Raw genomic sequence first — 14,229 nt, forward strand, 5'->3', positions numbered from 1 at the left:
CCAGGTGGTCTTTCCCTAGAGAAGGTCTCCTTTTTATCCCCGTGTAAAGTAGGAGAAGCTTTGTCAGATGAGAAAACTCTGTCCTATGTTGTTAAACTAAGGACTTACTTCCAGTATCTTCCCTCCTTTTAGCAGGTGTCAGTGACCTTGTTTTGGTTAGATTGCATAGACTAGTTCCTGTCTCTGCTCTGGGTCTGTAGCTGAACAGAGTAGTTCATCACCAAGGAGAAACAAGTCTTTCTTTATAACTGTTTCTCTTCATTTTATCTCGGCTTGTCAGTGTCTGGCAGATTCTCCATCTTTTACGCCATTCCTCTTCAGCTCACGAACAGAGCCGTCATTAGCTCTGCATATTGGGCAGGCTCAGGAATTTTCATTACTTCTCTGCAGTTTTGTTCACCCTTTCTTGGGTTTTCTTTGAACTTTGTTTCCTGTATAGGTGAAAAAGGCTGGGTTCTGCTCTGAATCTGGTTTTCATTTTGTGTGTTCTTAACACTTGTAATTACTACTGGACTGGACTGACCTGAAGCGGTGCTGTAACTGTGCCTAACATTTCTGTTTGGAAAAGCATTTGTGATGTTGGCATGTGTATCTCATTTTGTAAAGTTTACTTGTACTGTTTAGAACAATCTGAGGAGATTTATAATTGCTTGTTTTGTAATACAGCCACAAAGAATTAAGTAAAGGCTTTGTACGTAATCTTTCTTTTCCTCTAGCCAAAGAAACACTGTCATGTTTTCATATATCTGCTTATTTAGGGTCAGCGTTTGGCTTCTCTCTGTGCTTGATAGGCATATGTAAGTGCTGCATCAGAGTAGTTCGCAAAGGAATTTGGCACATTGATTTTTAAATGCAGTGCCAAACATGTGGAGAGAACAGCATAGCTTGGTTAGAATGGAGCCCATGCAGCGATGGGAGCTATATTTTCAGCAAAAATTACTACGAGAAGAGACGACGACTTAGGAAACCAATTGCAATTAAAATTGTAACTGAGTTGATACTGGAGATGGATAACTTCTAGCTTTAGGTATTTGCTAGCTAGGCAGAAACTCAGAAAGTGTTTTCTAAGAGCGGAGATATGGAGGAAAGATGGCTTTATGTTTAAGACTCTACACTGGGACTCAGAAAATTGACTTCAGTTCCTTTCCTGGCTGCCTCACAGGACGCCTCTATAGCCTTGGGGATGATTACAAACTTTTTACCATATGTTTATGCTACATCTAGTGATCTGGAGCCCTCATTTTAGTTGGGCTTCATGAAATACTAGCCTACCAAATAATATTTACTCATTAGTCTCTACCAGAAAGTAAACAAATGGTCTTTAGAAAAATTAAACCAAGTCACATTTACACTGAATAGGGATTCTGTGTCCTGCTCAGTGATGGATGAAAAGTAGGGCCTTCGGAGATGATGACTATATCAGACTCATCACTCAGACCAGGCAGGAGATCATTTAAGTTGTTTCAAAAAATGTTTTGAGGAGGGAGAATGGAGAAGCGCAGGTGATGTTGACCATGAAAGCTGTGAGCTGTTTTCCCAAGATCTTAGTCTCATAACTCAGGAACAAGGAAGCAATGGCAGACAGAAGCAGAGCGAGCCTTCCTCAAAGATGACTTTATAATGTCATTATTGTGTCGGTCAAATGCAGGCACACTTCTTTTTAATGAAAGAAAAAAATGCCTTTTTTTTTTCTAGATAAAGCATCCACAAACAAGCTTATGAGAAAAATAGAAGGAAGAAGGCCAAAGAGGCATGCCAGAGAAGGAAGTTTGCAGAGTCCAAGGGGTTCAGAGAAGACTGCAGTGGGACTGCCTCTGAGAGGGAGCCTTTACATCGCTAATTCTTGACGGTTTACCTTCTGGGACTCCAACCTTGGACTGCTGCCGGGACATTTGTCTTGGACTTAGCCTCTGGGCTGGTGAGTTAGTGATGGAATGACACACGTCTCTCTTGTGCTGAAACATGATGTTTTCAGATTGCTCAGTGTGAGGGGTTTTGGTCTCTGATCATTCTGTTTCTCCTGCTGCAGTGATGAGAGGATATGTCAAGTTGTTGAAGCACAAATCTGGGAGCTGGAAGACTTGGCCTCTGTTTCTGAGGCTGCCACAGCCTACTTGTGATTTTGGACAAGGCAAAGAATGACAGACGTTAGATGTGGGGTTTTCCAAATGGCTCAGGGCTCTCTTAACTCCGCTGTTATCAGACTCAATGGGACTTTCTCCCCTGACTTTGTTGGAAACAAGGACCTAATATTTCAGATTGTGTATGAAGTGGGTAGGTTTCTGTAATCATCTGGATACAAAAAATGTGTCGGCTGCAGTGCAGGGAACTGATGCAACTTTTGCAGATGCTGTTTAGCAGGTGGGGGAAGCACAATTTAACTAATAAGGTAGCTCACATTCAGGCCCTAGTTATACCAGTTCAAATACAAAATACTGTTGTTGGTGTGTTTAGCCAGAATTCATCGTTACACAAATACCTACTACTTCACAATCACTTGGTATAGGTACATGGGATGTAATATGGGGAGGGGAATGGTGAATGGGAATTGACTAGTTTGGTCCTAGAATATATCCCAGACTTAGTAAATAGCATTGGAAGGGGTTAGCTTTGCAATATTGCTTTTCCACTGTAGCATTACAAGAAGATACTATTTACAGATTGTGCCCAGTTTGTGCTCTCTGAAACTAGAAAATGTTTCCACTCTGGAAATTCTGGAGCTTCTGTCTGGAAAATAGCAAAGCATTTTTAAGTTCCTTATGGAAAATTAATTTTTTTTTTTGGTAGAAATATAAAATATTTCTCTCTGGTTCTGTAGAATGATTGACCCAACACAGAGTTTGCCAGAATAACCAGTCTGGTCCCATCCTGATGATTCGTTTCCCTTTGGACTGTCTGGCAGAGAGGCAGCAGTCCACACAAAGTTGTTCCAGGGGAAGTGGCAGTATCAGTCCTGCAGCCAGCTCCCAGCCTGGGAGCCCTCTGAAAAAGAGGAGGTGCGAAGGAGGCTTCAGGAACTGATCAGGCGGTGCCATTTGCAGAGAACAGTCTGCAGAAAGATGTTCAGAAATCGCAGATACGCTGTTCATTTGCGGATTGGTGTACTGAGCATAGGTTTGGTCATCTTACAAGGGAGGACAGGAACATGTGGCCCAATCCTGCTGCTGGAAAAAGATACACAGCCATAGGGACCGAGTGCCACTGTCCCTGGAGAAAAAGGAACAGTTGTGTGCTCCTTATGCTCTGGAGGCTTGCTCAGGTGAGTCCCTCCTGTACTGTGGGCAGGCTAGAGGCCAAGGAATGTTGTCTTAGTGAGAGCTGCTTGACTGCTTATCGGGGATCCTAGAAGCCCTGTGAGTTTGATTGATCTTAAAATCTGCTTGGGCTGCAAGTACTTTGGTTTATGGCATGGCTGCTGCAAGTTTGGGATTGCTGGCCCGGAGCCCTTAGTGCTGTAAAAGCACAGGCCCTGTCAGCTGCTTCTCTGGCGCCCTGCAGCGTGAGTCAGCGGGGAGTCGTGCAGGGTGCTTGCAGAGACCAACGAGACAAGCTTGGTCCCTTCACACCTCTTCTTTGACAAACCTGGTGAAATCAAGACTGGATGTGTCAATGTTGACAAATCAAGCTGTACTGTCAGAAGAGAGTTGTGTTGGAGATTTCCTGAGCAGATCTACGTACAATATCCTGGGTCTGGTTTAGAAGCAATTGCAAAGAGCGAACTTTACTCAATGGGTTTTACTCCTCTGATCTTCATTGCCCGGAAACATGCTCAGCAGCGGTACTCTTTGGAGGAGGAAAGGCATTTTATTTACTAAAGATATTTGCATTTATTTTCTGTCTCCCCTTCAACTCTTTTCATATTCATATTAATATTTTCAATGCTAATGAGAATCATGACTATATGCTAAAAAGCTCCTCTGTCCCTTAAAACTTCTCGTGGAATAGCCAAAGACAAGAAGAAGTAATGAACTAAATCTCCCTCCGAGTCTTTGACTCATCTGATCACCCAAATTAATCAGTGTTAAAGAAGAGTGTGCAGCTTGATGCGATCACCCAGGGCGCTCTGTCTGGCTTCACAACTTGCATTGCTTTGTCTGGGTATCACCGCGTGCATATGGTGGGGGATTATGCTCTGGCCTCGGGTGCCTGCCACACTGACACGATGTCATCACACTGAGTTCGGGATCAATGTCGACTACAACGGAAAATGATTTCCAAGCAGCTGTAGGTTTAATTTAGGCCTTTTAGGGTCAAATTTTCATCTCCAATATAAATCCACCGGAGAAAAGAGTTTATTTAGATGCACACCTGTTGAAAGTAGAACCTAGACCTAAATGTTGTCTTCATGCAGTATCCTGGACCCTGCCTCTGTGGTCTTCCATGTATATCTATATATGCCTTTGGTGACAGCCTTAAATTAATAGTCATAGCTATATGTGGAATGGGCAGGGATTAAAATCCTGACTCCATGGTGTTCTTGGTAGAAACATCGCAAGCAATGGGGACTAGAGTTTGGGATGGACTGGCCTGTAAGCTGGGCTTCCTGCTTTCCCCCAGCTGTGCCACCGGCTTGCTGTAAAATCCTTTGCAAACCACTCACCTTCTCTGGAGGTTCAGTTTTGCTTTTGTAAAGCAGGAACAATGATTCCTTTCAGCTGTGCCTCCACAGCAGTGATGGAGCGGGGCTAACAAGCAGTAATGCAGTCTTTGGGGAGCAGCAGCACTGAAGCCACTCTGGTGAGTGTTTTGTACTAGAAGAAAGGGATCCTTAAAATATTTAATCAACAATCTCTGGGCATATATACCCCACTTCTGTGTTAAATACTCTTAGTGATTTAGGGCTTTATTATGTCTTTCCCTCTTTTGTTTATCTTATGTTCTCATCAACAGGAGCTTCACTTCAGACCGTGATAAAGCTTTTTAACTGTACTTTTACTGGATATAGTTGTTAAGAAGTCTTCTGCCTACTTTTTTGTTTTTAATAGTGACCCCATTCTCACTTTCTGAACTATCGTGACTTTCTTTAAAGGGAAGCAATAATGAATTTCCATATGGGCTATACCTTGTAAAAAGATTATCTCCATTTATTCTTTTTATAAAGTTTTTCAGAAGGGAAGGCACTGTCCCAATGCACAGAAGCAATTTTTCTTTTCAATGGATCCTGTGACTCAAATCTAAACCTTTGCTCTCAGAGGAACACTTTTCAAATGTTTACTTACTGCTTGAGTCCTGATAGGCAGTCTGGAAAAAAAACAGATGAGGTGTTGCTCCTGAAAGTTATACTGCTTCATATTGTTTGAAAGGCAGAGATTGAGCTGATTTGTCTAGCAGCTTGCCTTTTCTCAACTGGGGGAAAGAGTTCCTTTGTAGCTCAGGCTTTTATCAACAGTACAGTAAAAGTGTTTTATATATACACATAAAAAATCATACAACATTTATATAAAGCCTTTCATCTTGATGGCTCCAAAGTAGTTGACAAATTTGTCAAGTAATTTGTCAGCTAGTTCCTCAAAAGTTATCTCTTACTCCAGCACAAAAATTGATGTCTTTCTGTGCTGGATGAAATGATTCTTGCTACTAACAGCTTTTTAAAGTAACCATCAGACTTATAATGCACGCATTACAAAATTTTAATCTAAGAATTTTAGAAACTTTTCCTGGTAATCTAAGGGGATTTAATTAAACATGGAGCCACCTTCTGGTTCTAGTGAGGCTGGGGGGAACTGGTGCGTGAGGCGTGCGGAGCAGGAGAGGATCAGCACTGCCTGAGTGCTGCGGGTAACTGGGGAAAAAAAGAGATAAATAATATGACACTGAAGACAGCACCAGGATCTTAGAAAGATCCCCTTCTGACAGCCACTTGGTGACAAATTCCTGTTCTACAGCACAGCTGGAACAGATTGTCGTGTATGGGCGAAAACTGCATGAACGATGGGGATGTCTGCTCCTCTCTGGTACCCCCGTACCCATCCCAGGCTTGGAGAGGAGCCTCTGTGCCAACAGTGGGTTGTCTTCCTGGGGCTGGTGATGTTCCTCGCAGCGATTTGCCCTTTACCTCACTGGTGACACCGTGACCTTCCGTGGCCAGTATTTCCATGTAAGCCTTATATATGAGTAGTGTTTGCCTCTTCTGGAAGGGGCCTGCATTCACACATCCCACATACACACACACTCTGCATCTGCAAGGCTTCATCAGAGGATCCTCTTGGCTGCTGAACCTTTCCCTTGTGCAAGTCGTTGGCTATCTTGTGAGCAAACACGTTGCAAGGTGACTAAGGGCTTCATGGTGGGATCCATAGCAGGGGTGTCTTAATGGAGTCAAGTGCTATTTATTGGCTTGAGTGTATTTCGCTGCACCCTTGGCGCGTTCGTGCTTCCTGTATGAAACTTGGCTGAAGGAGTCAGAGCTGCAAGACATCATCCCAAATTCCAGCTGGGATGCGTAACTTGGCTACATGACACTCTCCCCTCTTTGCCCCCCTTAGCCACTTCCCATGTTAAATAGTTTCTCAGGACTCAAAGGAGAAGGGGGAGATAATCTCCAGGCCGGTGATTCCGATATGTAGAAAAATTGCATAAATGAATTAGCCATGATTAATTGTAAGAAAATGTCACTTACCTGGAAGTTGTATCTTGCTGAAATGACAGTCCTTGTCTTGCTTTTGGGGGTTTGGGATGTAAAGAGTGAATGCTGGGGGTAGGGATTTATTTTACACATATTTTCAAACTGAAAAAAAAAAAGTGTGATTTATTTTCTTTTGCTGCAGCCTGCTCCCAATTTTCAGTTTACATTAATAGCTGTGGGAGCAGCAGTTCTGATTGCCATATACTTTAGCTATTAACACTGTGCCTGGTTTGACAGTACATCTCTCTTAATTTTTTTTTTATTCCCTTGTGATCATAAAATATGTATCAGCCTTCCTTTTTAATCTCCTTTGGCATGTCCAGCTAGTTAATTTGCGTCTGTCTTTCTTCCTTTAGAATTTGATTTTTCTAACATCATATACTTAACCAGAAGAAACAAACCAACCCTCTATTAAAACTTGCTTTTATTTCTTTTTTAATTAGAAATTTGTTTGAATTCATATTTAATGGAATGTTTTCTCCAGGAGCCCCTAACATCTTTCTACCCCAAACGTTTGCTTCATTGATATTTTAATTGCTATCATAATCAACATTCTGAATAAGAGGTCTTTCCCCTAGCTCAGTAAATCCATACTGGCTGAGTAAAGCATGTCTGTGATTTATGTGCAGATAAACAACTTTGGACCCTATCCAATCACTTCATCAGTTTTAATTCGGCTGCCTAATCAGTAGCAAACAGGAGGATTGTTTTTTGTCGTTTTTTTCATTGTTTTGTTTTTAACGGGGTGGGGAGTGTTAATACAGGGTTTGTCACGGTCCCCAGAATGGCACAGATAGCTCCCCATTTCTCATCATGTTCGTGTCAAAGTCAGCTCTAACTTTCTGAAAGAGTTTAGAAAAAGGGGATGAGATGCCAAGACCTGCCTGTGGGCCTTCGTTGGTATCTAAGGAACTGTACAGATACGCAGTCGGAACAGCGAGTCTGCTCCTACCTCGTGCTTGATAGAGGACAGCCCTCAGAGGCCTGAGAAGAGTGGAAAGGCTCACGCAGAAGCAGATTTTATTTCCTGTGTGTGTTGAGGGGTTGATGCCTTCAAAATGATTTTGACAGCAATCATGTTACTGCTGTTGCTGGCGTGATGACTGTGGTGGGGTCCGGGAGGCGGTGGTGACCGGTGCCTGTGGGGTGCAGCCATGTCGGAGCAGCACAGCCCGCTCTCGCCTTCGCAGCGCCGGCCCCTCGGTTGCTGTTGCCTCAGCTGTGTGCACTGTGCTATAAAGGCCACGGCGGTCCAGAGGACCCCTGACTGAGGCTCTTCTAACTTAAGGCCCGTGACCAGAGTTGCTGACCTCATTTTTGTCTACAATAACCCGGTTAAGGTCAAAACGTTGGACCATTTACATTATTATCTATTAGCGCCATGTGTCCAGAGGTGAAGTGTTCTCTGATTTATAAGCAGCCTCTGAAGGATTACAGAGAGCAACCCCATTTTGGTCATCGGATCTAGGGCAAGCAATACCATCTGTAATAATAAAGCTTACCTAAAGAGCTTAATGTGGTTTGAGTAGTAACCCATGGCTGTGTGTCTCTGAACCTTGTCGGCTATCCTGGCTGCCCTTCGATTCAGCGTGTACCTGTGCCTGGCCGCTTCCCTCACACTGGGACGCTGCAAGAGATGTTAGCAGCTGTTCTTCTGTATCTATTTTTTCCTGCTTCATGGCAGTCTGTGCTATGTACACAGGCAGCAGGCTGGGGAAAGCTGTGCTAGGCTGCCTGGCCACCACTGGGCTGTTTAGGAGACAGGTTCATTGGGAAGAAGACGTGGACATTGTTACTTTATCTTCTTGGGGGTTTACACCATAACCCAAATAACGTATATCACCTCTTTTTCAGTTCCATGTTAAAATCCCACATCTCTGTGTTTCACTATTACCAAGAAGAATCCCAACCAGAGCTGCTAAATTCAATCTTTTTGGCTCAGCCTTATTTCCTTGCACACACCCATAGCTGTAGGGGCTTTAAATAGAGTTTTGAATCATCATGAAATTCAGAGAATTAGGCTGGGCTGGAGGGGAGGGCAGTGGGGTTTGTGGCAGTTTGGGATCAGTCTTCAGTGCAGATGTGCATGTCCCAGGGGACCTTGGGTGAGGTGTTTAATCTATCTGCTGTGCTGGGCTTTGAACAGCTTGCAAAAGGGCAATAATGCTTCCTGCCTTAGACTGAGGACGAAGAGAGGATAAAGCCCATGAATAAAGAGAAGACATTCAGATCCTGTGCTGGTTCTGGTACAGCTCCACCTCCGCTACAGCAGTCACCAGGGTTTTTATCTGCAGTGCTCGAAGATTTTTCAAAAATAGTTGTGACCATTTTTATACTCTTCTTGTGCATGGTCAGAGGAAGGTAACGTGGCTTGCCCAGGGCTGGGAAGCTGTCAGTGACAAGGTGGCAGTCAGGCCCCTGCCAGCACGTCCCACTTAGCAGAGCTCAGCTGGCAGCCCTGAGATGCAAGCGTGGCCTTGGGGAGGGCGGAGGTGCCTGCTTTCTCCTGCTCCGCAGAGGCTGTGAGCCAGCCATTGCACTAGTCCCATGGGTTCCTTGCCTTAGGATGGGCAGTTTATTCTTTTAATTTTTAAATTCCTGTTTTTGGCTAAGACAACGTGGATTTGGAGGGATGTGGGGGGGGGGGAATTTTGACCGTTATACTACGCTACTTACACTGTCCTACTTCCTTTTAATTGATGACAGCACTACAGAGGGACTACCAGGCTTGGGATTTTCCTGGCTTTGACTGAGCACAGTCTACAGGTCTGGTTCTTTTAACCTCAACAGGAGCTCTGAGCATCCCATTTCTGTTAAAATCAACGTGAAACAAACTTCCAGAGTCCTGAAAGATGAAGACTATCCCAGCTGTCTATCTGCTGCTTTAATGGAGAGACAGGAAAGGTTTCGTGCTGTAACCTGAGAGGGAATTCAAACATCTGAGAGGTGATTTCAGGAGAAGGCTCAGTTTTTTGCAGATCAAAGGGTGAGTTTAGGGAATCCTCTGTTCTCTGTCCAGAAGGGATGTATTATGTTTAGAGAGCTCGGCAGTTTGCAGACCAGAAATCCTTCTGGTGATCAGACCTGAGAGTTTGTGCTGACCAGTGGCTTACTTTTTAGAAGAGGCTACCTGTACTGGAGGTTTGACTAACACATGCGTCTTATTTTCTGACAGCCTGGTGTGCTGGGCTCTGAACTTCCTCCTGGGATATCACCAAAAAGCATTTCCACTGTTGTAGTTTTAAAGAGCAGGAGTTGACTGGCAGTGAAGACTGAGTGCTTTTGTCAGAGTCTCTGTCACCCCCAGGTTGCCTGGGATTTTCCACCTTCAGAATTCGGCCCTGGCAGAACAGCTGCAGAAATTTTCACATCTTTGTCCCTTTCTTATGATTTCTTCCACAAGGGAAGATTGATAGGAGAAGGAAGGAACTGTGAGAGTGCGTGCGTGTGATGGTCTTAAAATGTTGAAAGAAGAGACTGTGGGAGCATTTTTTCAGTTATGGAAATGTGATGAATGAGGCTTCTTGTAGAAAACAATTGCTTCGGTCCTCTCAGTGAGCTGGGTGACTGGTTCCTCTGTTGCTGCTGTTTCCTTTTTTCAGATGTCGTTACATTTATTATGACTTTATCTTTATTATTTTTTATTTTTATTTTCCTTTATCTGTCTCCCTTTCCCCTGTCCCCTTTCGCCTGTCCCCTGTCTCCTTTCCCTTTTTCTCTTTTCCTTTTCTCCCTTTTCCTTTTCCTTTTCCTTCACCTTCTCCTCCTTCTCCTTTTCCTGATTCACACTATTTAGAAGCTATTGTTCAAGGAAGAATTACCAGGGTGACGAGAGGTCTGCCTATGGCGAAAGCCTGATGGCCCGTCCCTGAGTGTGACACCTTAACCCACGAGAGCCCTCTGGCATGATAGAGGGTTTTGGTAGATCAGATTTTAGTTTCCCTGGAAAAAAACATTTTGTCCTTTTGGTATCTCCATTCCTGGTCTATGATGCAGAGTTAACACCATGTGCTCCTTCTCAGGAGCGCGGTGAGGAAAATCCCATCTGGTTTGTGACTGCTCAGACATTGCTCTAATGGAAGCCATGTAAATAACTAGATAAATGATTTCAGTGAGATTGTCTGCTGAGCGTAATAGGTAGCAGGGTCAGAGTCTCTTCACAGTGAATCATTTCTTACTGGCTGAGTGGGATTTGTGCTCCAAGCCATTGTGCAGAAGCGTCCTCTGATTTTTGCTGTCTCTGTCTTTTCCCTGCCTACACATTTAGCTCCTTGATCTCTTGCCGCTAAGCTCCAGGGAGCAGAGACTACCACGGCCAGCATCTGCACAGTGCTTAGCACAAAGAGTTCGGGGCATCGGGTGGGCTTTAGGGTGCTGCTGTAATACAAAACTAAAGGATAAATGATTAGAAAACAATCTAGAACTTGTTATAATTTGTTATGATTATTGCCTTTTTCATCAGGTTGTGATGGAATTGGGGGTTTTGGATAAGACAAAAGGTTGAAAATAATGAAAATAACCTTTGAGATGTGGGTTTCTTGAGCAGATTTATTCATTCTGTGCTTTGCTTTGTGATCAGCACCCTCGGTGTTTCAAAGAGAGGGGATAAGGGCTCACAGCTAGCGTGCTAGCTGTCTGCCCTGCCAGGCTTGCTGTGAGACCTGGGGCAAATTGTGTAGGCTGCGTTCACACATCTTCATCTGGCTGCAGCTCCTGGGTTGGCTTGAACAGTTTAAATAGGTCTTTACGAACCCGTGCCTGACTGCATTTGTAAGTGGTTCTGCTGACAGAATGGAGGGTGCAATGAACTCTGGCAGGGGTGAATGATGAGGCAGGGTGATGGGTGATGGGGACAGGAATGTCCCCAAGCAGAGCACTGCAGTGAGGAATACGATGTGTGTTCACAGCCGACATTTCTCACTGGTGCAAATCTCCCACTTGGAAACTGGGACAAGAGCGATTCCTTGCCTCTTCTGTGAGGATGAAGCATTCAGGATTGTGAAAAGTTCAGGCAGAGCTGCACAATTTCAAAGTTAGAAGGAGTGTGTTAAAATATTTATTGTTTCTACAAACATTTGCTGCTAGCAAATCTGTAGGCTAGGACTTTTGCAGAAAGCAAATACGAACTAAAAAGATTGCAGGTGAAGCAAGTTTTGAAGCCACCTTCAGATGAGCATTAAGGAAAATTTTTACACTGTTTTGAGGTTAAACTTAAATAATATGTTCTTTACATTTTGTTTCCAAAATAATGTCAAAATTTGATGTTAAATTCTCTTCCCCATCGGATAGAAGATGTAGTCAGAAATATCCACTGAAGACTCTTTTTCTGATGTTTCCACAGGTTACTAAGGATTTTCCCTGGAGCATGACTTCGAATATGACACTTCAGTAATGCAGAGGCTGTAAGTAAATAATATGATGTTTGCAACTCGTCTTTAACAGCTGTGTTTACAGTCTTCCCAGAGCTTTGCTAGAACTCGTCTTTGCTAGGCTCTGCCTTGCAATGAGCTTGCAAGGAAGTGACTGGAAGGTGACACAGTTCTAAAGTGGGTTGTGCCATTTTAGACACATGCTTTATCAGCTTCTTGTCTCATTTAACAACTCCAGTAATGGTTGCTTAATCTGCAGGAGGAAAGCTGAAGACATCTGTCGGTATTGCAGGAAATGCTAAAAGCAGACAAAAATAAAAATACCTCATTAACGTAGATGAGCAGTGAATAAAATGCAAGGATACGTTACTGAAAGCTGGCATGCAGTTGGTTCCCAGGCACAGAACAAAGGCCAAGAACCTTATTTTGCTTGTGATACCACTAATTGAAAAGGCCTACTAGAAGCTGAATGAATGAACCCAAGTGCCTGCTTGCCCTGGTCATGTACTGGTTGGCCTGCGGTAACTTGGTGTCAGAGTTCGGTATCTTATCACAGAGACAAGCTTTTGTGCAATACCTGGTTGTGAATGCTTGAAAAAATACAATTCCCTTCTCTTCCTTAACTTTTCCCATCTTTTTCTAAGGTGAATTACTGAGCTGTTAATTTTGGTAGCTCTCTGAATTCTGCATCATTTTTCCTAATCAATTCTCTCAGATCTGCTCAACCTCCATTTAATTCAGTCAGCTACTCAACATCCAAACCTTTTTATTACAAAAGAGTGCTAATTTTTCCTTTTATTTCAATTGTAGTTGATGGCTTTCATGAGGTGTTATCATATAACTCAATCATCCACCATTGGAATTTGTAATTTAATCAATAAAGGAGGCCATTTTTCTCAAGGAGATTGAAAGAGCTCAAGGAAAAGGCATGGTGAAAGGAAGGTGAAGAACAAAAAAGGGTGATAGGAACTGTGGTTTGCACTTAATAGCTGCACACCCCGGTGGCGGCTATATCTGCCTGGCAAGCAGCAAGCAGAAGAGATACCACTATTTTAGAATTAATGAATCTAATGATTGTACTTGTGCACTCAGCTTGCAAAATCTAGAGGGAAAATCATGGATGTTACCTAAGTTGTTATGACAAGTACCTTGTGTCAACTCCACCACACTGAATGGTGTTAGCAACCCTGCACATGAGTGGTAGTGTTCACTCCAGCAGTTCAGTATTGAGAGAGACACCAAGAGATGAAACTGTGCTGTGCGAGAGCTTCCAACCTTTCCGTCCACATGCCCTTGTCACATTGCTGTTGCTTTAGACAAGGGCAGAGGAGGGAGTAGCCATGGCATCAGGCCACTCCCAATGTTCTCGCTGAACGGCTGGAGTCTTTGCAGCTCAGGGATCTCCCTGGCCTCAGCAAAAGGCAGCTGTGGCCTGTGTACCTGCTCTGTCCCCTGCCTTGGTGTTTGCTTCCACTGCTTCTGCTGCCCCAAAGGAGGGGGTGGTACTGTGCTGGCTTGGCAGAGTGAGGGGATGGCTGCGCGTTATTAGCAGTGAGAGCTCTCTTGGTTTCATGCCCTGGCCAGTTTGAGAAGTGAAGTGTCCGGAAGAGTATCTCTGCCAGTTCTGCTGCAGAAGTGAATTTTGTCCCAAGGATGAAGGTTTATTTTTCTCTCAGCCTCTGGAAGGCAACATGCCTGTTTCACACTGCCAAGCAGCTTTAAGCAAGGCCTGGGAGGGAGGTTGCCACACGGGAGAAGTACTTGTGCTGGGTGACAGCTGGGAATCTTTCCTTGGCTCCTTGACTTCAAAGAGAAATTGCCTGGACAGGTCACGGATATCAGTCCTCTGAAGCATCACCCGTGGTTTTGCAGATAAATTGCTGATAAGTATTATGGTCTCAACTTGGCATGGACCACAGAACTCAAGGTGAAAGGTGTCAAAATTATTCATTCAGCAAATATCAAGGTTTAAAGTTACAGTGAATCATTTGGCCTTTAAGGGACATCAAATGCTTATTTGCTTGTGCCCCTCCTAAAGCCATGTTGCTAGCTCTGTAGCCACATTTTCTGCAAATGAAATGTTGAGCCAGCCATTGAAACACACACCTTGGGGGAATTTTAGAACATGCTTTTTAACTGAAGCAGGCACATCAGTAAAGAAAGGCTTAAGAATACAACATTCTGGGGATTTTTTAACATGCAGTATGTGGCATTTGTCTTGAAGTTTTTAGTACT

The 14,229-nt window shown here is 43.8% G+C and overlaps 1 protein-coding gene across 5 annotated transcripts in view; it reads left to right on the top strand.

Moving 5' to 3' along the window:
* Positions 1 to 14,229, top strand: part of SEMA5B (semaphorin 5B) — a 278,518-nt gene that overhangs the window by 74,719 nt on the left and 189,570 nt on the right. For 4 of the 5 annotated variants that reach the window (XM_075431115.1, XM_075431114.1, XM_075431117.1 and 1 more), the window contains exons 2-3: positions 1,696 to 1,918; positions 11,967 to 12,027. The gene's annotated coding sequence lies outside the window, so the exon portion shown is untranslated. The remainder of the gene's footprint in view (positions 1 to 1,695; positions 1,919 to 11,966; positions 12,028 to 14,229) is intronic. The other variant, XM_075431116.1, reaches the window with a different exon arrangement.

Source organism: Opisthocomus hoazin, chromosome 9 (assembly GCF_030867145.1).
Source record: "Opisthocomus hoazin isolate bOpiHoa1 chromosome 9, bOpiHoa1.hap1, whole genome shotgun sequence".
In the NCBI taxonomy this organism is placed as follows: domain Eukaryota; kingdom Metazoa; phylum Chordata; class Aves; order Opisthocomiformes; family Opisthocomidae; genus Opisthocomus; species Opisthocomus hoazin.